Here is a 6637-nt window from a genome sequence, read left to right as displayed (position 1 = left end):
TTGTTGTCCTTGTCCTACTAATGCCTATGTAGGTCGTATTGACTTCTTGGTCATGGTTGCAGCTGAGGTGAGGATGTGAGATAGGTTTAAAGTTTTTTTTAGCGCTTTTTTTGTTTTCACAAGTTCGTTTGTGAATATTTTAAGATTGACCGCAGTATCACAGTTACTAAATCGGGTCCCCGATGGGTATTGGGTCTGGAGAATAGGATATCGTCCCCATCCCCGTTGTACCCTATAAGGAATAAAATAGTTTGGTAAATATTTCCATGGGAATGTTTTTCGCCCATCCCCATCCCCTAATAGATGAAATCCCCACGGGTTTGGCGCGTATGGGGCCCATTGCCATTCCTAGTGCTGCATGAGGGGAAACCCAGCATTACGCACACATTTCCTAGCCCAACCTTTTCCGATCGAGATCCAGGTGCCCAGGCCATGGCCGGCCGCCGCAAGAATTCCCGGAGGGGAACCCCACGAGCGGCCGAGATTGACGTCCTCCTGGACGAGCTTTTCAAGCTGGTGTTCTTGCGCCTCCCTTCGCCCGCCCACCTCGTCCGCGTCGCGAGCACCTGCAAGCGCTGGCACCGTGTAATCGCGGGTGATGGCGGCAGCTTCCTCCGCCGGTTCGGATCTCTCCACGACGTACCTGACCACGTCGTTGGCCACTACTGCGTCGAGGAGGGCTACGGCTCCCCGTGCCCGCCTAGCCTTAACCCTGTCTTCATCTCCTCCTCCTGCGGACACCATCGCCTATCAAAATCTGGCGCTCGACTTCCTCCCGCTGGGGGAATTTGGCGATTGCCGTTGGGAGCTCGCCGACATCCGGGGCGGCCTCTTGCTCCTCTTCCACAGGTCACGGGCACCACGCCTCCTCATCTGCGATCCCTTGGCACGACGGTACAAGGAAATCCCTCGCTCGGCGTGGTTCCATGGTTGCAACATGCTGGGTGCTTTCCTCCTCGACGGTAAGGATGCGGACGCGGACGCGGACGCGGGCATCAGCCTCTCAAACTTCAGGGTGACGTGCATGGTATTTCGCCTTCGGGACCGCAACGCCAGGGCCTGCGCCTTCTCTTCTGCCGTCGGCAGGTGGGTCTCCACCACCGCACATAGCAGCAAGTCAGTCGTCCCCGACGGGGACCTGGACCCCATCCATTTTGCAGGGAGCGACGATTGGTCTGCCTACTGGACGGTCAGAGACAACACTGTTATTGTTCTGGACAAGGACGTCGCCGAGCTCCTCTCTTTTGTCGTGCCGGACGATGAGGAGTACCACGCGCTCTGGGAGAAGCGCCACGACATCAGATGCCATGGCCACCTATTATCCAAGATTGCTTATCCTAGCTGCATTGGTTTGGTGGGCTGCGGATAGGCCATGGCGTCGTCCCAGGTTCTGAACTCCTCAATCGGCCGTTTATTGTGATGATCCTAGAGCACCATATCATATGTATGTTCTCTAGGCATCAAGTGGCAAACAGTTTCAGAAGTTCTATTGCGTTTGTTTGTAATTGTATACAAGTTCAGTACATTGGATGGTCTTGTTGCTGTTTTGAACATTTATCTTTTCTTAAGATTACTTTCATAAACTTGAAACTGTTTGTAGCTATTTTGAACATTTATTTGTTCTTAAGATTTCTTTCATAAACTTGAAATTGCTTGTTTAATTAGGAGAGGGAGTTTGCCGATGAAGTTTTTTTTTGGCCGGGGGGGGGGGGGGGGGGGGGGTGTGTTCCTAGGACCCGCTACAAATCTGACATTGGAGTTTTAATTATGGCACATCGAAGATTTTTATGGCAAATTTCTTGCCGGGCATGTGAGACGTAATTTTTCATAAAAACTTCCGATTTGCCATGCTTAAATATCCGACGTCATATTTTTAGCATTTATGTTTTCCTGTTCATAACACTAAACTTTGAACAGTGACCGGAGAAACACTTATGAGAGGATAGATAAGAAGTTGGATAGTTGGCGGTACAAATTCCTTAGATGGTAAATTGGTTCTATTGTAGTCCAGCTTAAACAATATTCCATACTCATATTGTATGATGTCTCCGTTTGAAATTCCCAAAGCAGCTTTTGGTGGCAAGGTAGCAAAAATTATCTCATAGATATCTGGTTAATTGGCCGTCCGTGTTGCCACCCTATAGGCAGGGTGTCCTATGGGTTATAGATCTAGAGGTCAGGAATGATCAACTATTGCTGATGTTAAAGTCAAACTTGATCCATCACATTCTATGCATATATTCTATAAACCCTGATGGGCTACCCCAGTCTTACGATCTATAGCTGCCCGATCTTTTTAATTTGGTTGTTTAGCTGCTCGGCTGTTCATCCATTTTCCACACACACGCTTGAGCTGACGCTGGATGACTAGTGGGGTCGTTCTGGTGTGGTGCAAAGGGACAGTGGTAGGTGTTTCTCTAGTTTGACGTACGCGAATTGGGAGGTGTGGGCTAGATCACGTTGAGTGTGGTGAAAAGCCTAGTACCAATCCCTCTCGTCCTCGACGCATGCTCTCCACCACCATTGCTCCTTCTCCTCCTCCTCGCTTCTCTGTTCCTCCGCTCTCAAAACCTGAATGCATGGTCGCTGCCGCCTCTGCTTTCTCTATCTTCCCGTAGGACAACACCCTCACTTTCTCCATCCATCGCGCTATCCTCGGAGTTAAGCCTCCTATTTGTGTGATTAAGCCTCCTTCTTTTTAATGTGTTTTTACACCGGCGGTTACGCGATTGATTGCTTTGCTGTGTGCATCACCTGAATTGGGTTGAACTGTTCTTGCACATAACACACCTAGGAATGGATCCAAAGGCAGCACACATCAATGATTCACCCCTTTGCAGGTGGGCCCACCAGCGACCCCTAAAGCCCCGATGCAACATGAGCCAATACTCCTAGGGAGCTTAGAATCTTAGAAGATATGAACGAAAGTGATAAGGAATATTGATGCGTCTGAATTAGATGGGTCATTAAGTTGTCTTTTAGTCTACATGTATGAACCCCATTTGCCTATAATTCCTTTGAAGCAAACTCAATTGGACTAATGTCGCATGAGATAATCAAACAGATAAGCTAATCTGGTAGCTTAGGTATTGTATCTGTATGGAGATCAAGGTCACCAATTCTACAGGATAAGTGTACACCATCCTTGACACGTTGGTATCGTAAGTTCATGGCATGTTGTCAGTTTTCATCATTCATTATGCAGAATAATTGTACTCAGTCTTGGACCCTTTGGTATTGTCAAGTTCATGTCATGTTTTCAGTTTACGTCATTCATTCTTCCATGGTGCTTCTCATTGCGTAATTGGTTCATGATATATTGGCCCATGAAGGTGCCCGCCTCATCCTACACAACGGATAGTTGCTTCATCAGCAGCCTCGTTCTCCACCCCACAAGTCTGCAACCCTTTGTCAATCACATCTTTATTGCAAACTCCATCTTCGCCCCTCCTCCACATTAACGGTGATGCAGCCGGTGTAGCCCATCAACTTGGCCAAGGCGCTGACGAGTTAAACTCGGGGAAGAGGGTTCGGGGCAGGATCCCAGTCTTGGAGAGTCAGATGAATTACTTGGTGAAGTAGTAGATGCCCTCACTGCAGTACACAAGGACTATAGTTGGCAGTGGGAGGAGATCGAAGGGAGTTGACATCCTGGACGAACTTGCCGAGGCTGGGCTCGAAGGACATGAGGCGAGCGGATTCAAACCAAATTTAAATTAGATAAAATTACTCAGTGGCCATGAATTTTGATAGATCAAAATCCAAAAGAATTTTTAATCTCCTGAAATTTGGATATTTCAGTGAGATCTAGAATTTTTTAGTTAGCAAAATTTCAATGGTGCAACTTGCACTTTTTCATTAAGTTGAGGATTTGTGAAAGAAAGTGTAATTTACATTTCTCATTATGCAAAACTAGCACATCCCCCTCTCACCATCCAGGATTGTGATCATTGCTGGATCATCTCCATCTTGGCCAGCCACCAACCACCTAATTTGTAGCCAACAATCAATTTCCCTCTCTTTTCCTTGAGACCATGGCGGCGCCCTCCACTATTCAAAGAAGTCCGAGATTGCAGGGCCACATCATGGATGTGTCATGCGAACTCAACCCATTCTGTGCAGCATCATGGCTAGTACTGGTGGATGAGACAGCCTTTGTGACGCTACTCAACCCATTCACATGCAGCACCATCGTGCTCCCGCCGGCCAACAACAAGCTCATGGCGGCCTACATTAGATCACTATACATGGACATCGATAGACGGTGGGTCGTCCATTCCCTTTTCAAGGAGTGTGGTATTATGCTAAGCGAGATGCGGAAGCAACTGTCCACACTAACTCGACAGACTACATCCGATGGTGGTCTCACCAGCATAGCCGTCTTCATACAGTCTATGGAGTCGCGCAATGGGAGCTTCTGGCAAAGGTGCATAGGAGGTTGCATGCCATATCGGCGATGCACTTGCAGCCACGCCTGGAGCTTCGAAAGCGCCCCTTAACACCTTATTCAATAAAACATCCGCTTACTCTATACAAGAAATCGAGTTGTACTCCACCCCAAACCAAACACTGACACCGCACCCCAACCGAACTGCAGAAACCAGGGGAAAAATCGAGCCCCCAACCCACTTCCCACTACTCTTCTCAATGATCGTCCCCCACCTCAACCCCAATCAACCCCTTTATCCGCGCCCATGTTCTTCCTCCCCCGGGTAACCTTCCCCATGATCCACCAGCTGCGTCGCCCCTCTCTATCTCCCACCATGTCGGCGCCCTCCCCACGCCTCCCCGCTATTGGATCCGCGGCAACGGTCCCGAAGCCTTCCTATGACGCCGACATCACAAGACACCACGCAAGACACACCACCTCGGTGCTGCACGAGCACCTGAGCCACGCACGCCACTCCACTACCACCAATGCCTCCAGCCATTGTGGATCTTGCCACTCCTCTCTGACTAGTTTCCTTCAACGGGCCACCACGTCCCGGTTGTGTACTATTGCAGCCAACTTGCGCCGATCCCATCCCATGCAACTCTCATGACAGTCGCCGCCAGACCGAAGCTAGCTTCTCGATACCGACACCTCCTACACCTCGATTTGCTACAAGATCCATCGGTACCACAACCAGCGGATCACACTGCCTTCACCCCATATCAACTAGTCGCCCACCCCTCTGGTTTCCTCTCCGGACAGCAGCAGCACCACCACTCCACCTTCCTTCGCAGCGGAGCCACCACCCTCCGCTTTTCTCTCCAGGAAACGACGTAGTTCGCCAGAGCAACCCCCGCCGCTCTCTCCTCCCCAATACACAGATCACAGACATCACAACTATCCGCTTTGATTTTCCCATGTTTTGTTTGTCCCGTGTTTTATTCATGGTTGTTCATTGAGGAGAAGAGAGCGCCATGGTAAAGGAGGAAGGACCTTGCTGCCATTGCAAAGTCACAAGTGAGCTCCTCTTTTTGAAAAAATCTAAAATGTTCCCCTTTTTCTCTGTTTGTTTCTCCGCGAGTTGTGCATCTGGGAAGCGGATGAAATCTCTCAAAACTGGGGTTCCAAATCTTGCTTCTTAGTCGAGGGTTATGTCGGTTTGTTGCTGCTGGATAATATCTCATAGAGAAACAAACAAAGAAAAGGGGGGATTTTAGATTTGTTCAAGAAGAGGATCTCACTTGTGACTCCGCAATGGCAGCAAGGCCCTTCCTTCTTTACCATAGGAGGCGCCCAATCTTTGAAGCTTCTCAACCCATTCATGTGCGGCACCATCGCGCACCCGTCGGCCAACAACAAACTCGGGGAGGCCTACATTAGATCACTGTACATGGACGTCGACGGACAGTGGATTGTCCATTCCTTTGCCAAGGACCTTGCTATTATGCTAGGCGAGATGCAGCATGCTGTCCTCACAGTCCGACTCTGGGAACTACATGGCCATGACGCAGCTTGCTTTATCTTATAGTGTTATAGTGTCGCCTTCTGGGGCGTCGGGGTGGACAGAGTGTAGACGTTGTTCCATGAAGACCTGAAGAGCTGCATCAGGTCGGTCATTCCTGCCGATCGGACAAGTCGTCGTGGTCTCCATCTTTGACCTTGTCGGTGCTAAATGGAGTCTGTGGCCGCTGTGGAAATGCCTCCGTCGACCAAGACACCTCCCCCCCCCCCCCTGCAGCTACCTGCAAGTGGAGGTAAGCTTCACTCGTTTGCGATGTGCTACAGATTTAGAACCGCCATACCCAGGTCTACATGTGCGATGTTTTCGCTGGGAAAATGAGGTGCTCTAGACTGAAGGATGCTTGTCATCTGACATTGTTCGTGTCAAATATGAAATATGTTCATGTCAGGCCATTGTGGAGCAAGCACTGTGGGGCGCATTATGAATTCTGACCACACCCAAAACAAGTGATGTGGGCAAAGCGTTCATTCTGGTTTTGCTTTGAGTTGGGTTGGGGTGCAGGTGTTGGGGTTCTAGGAAGTTGTGGGGCAGCATACTCTTGCGGTGGTGGTTCCTAAACACGGGGCTTGTTGTTTCCTGAGCTTCCTAGTGCCGGCCTTTTGCACTTGCGAATGTCATTTATTGTGTGATGCTTGTCTTCAAGCAGGAGGGCCTTGTTCACCATTTTTCTAGGAAGTTTGTGA

The 6637-nt window shown here is 49.4% G+C and overlaps 1 pseudogene; it reads left to right on the top strand.

Annotated features, from left to right (window-relative positions):
* The first annotated feature begins 432 nt into the window (after window positions 1–432).
* LOC123125398 (uncharacterized) lies at window positions 433–1341 on the top strand (annotated as a pseudogene).
* Window positions 1342–6637: the final 5296 nt, after the last annotated feature.

The sequence above is a fragment of the Triticum aestivum genome, chromosome 5D, assembly GCF_018294505.1.
Source record: "Triticum aestivum cultivar Chinese Spring chromosome 5D, IWGSC CS RefSeq v2.1, whole genome shotgun sequence".
Classification (NCBI taxonomy): domain Eukaryota; kingdom Viridiplantae; phylum Streptophyta; class Magnoliopsida; order Poales; family Poaceae; genus Triticum; species Triticum aestivum.
This window is presented reverse-complemented; position numbering and strand designations above follow the sequence as displayed.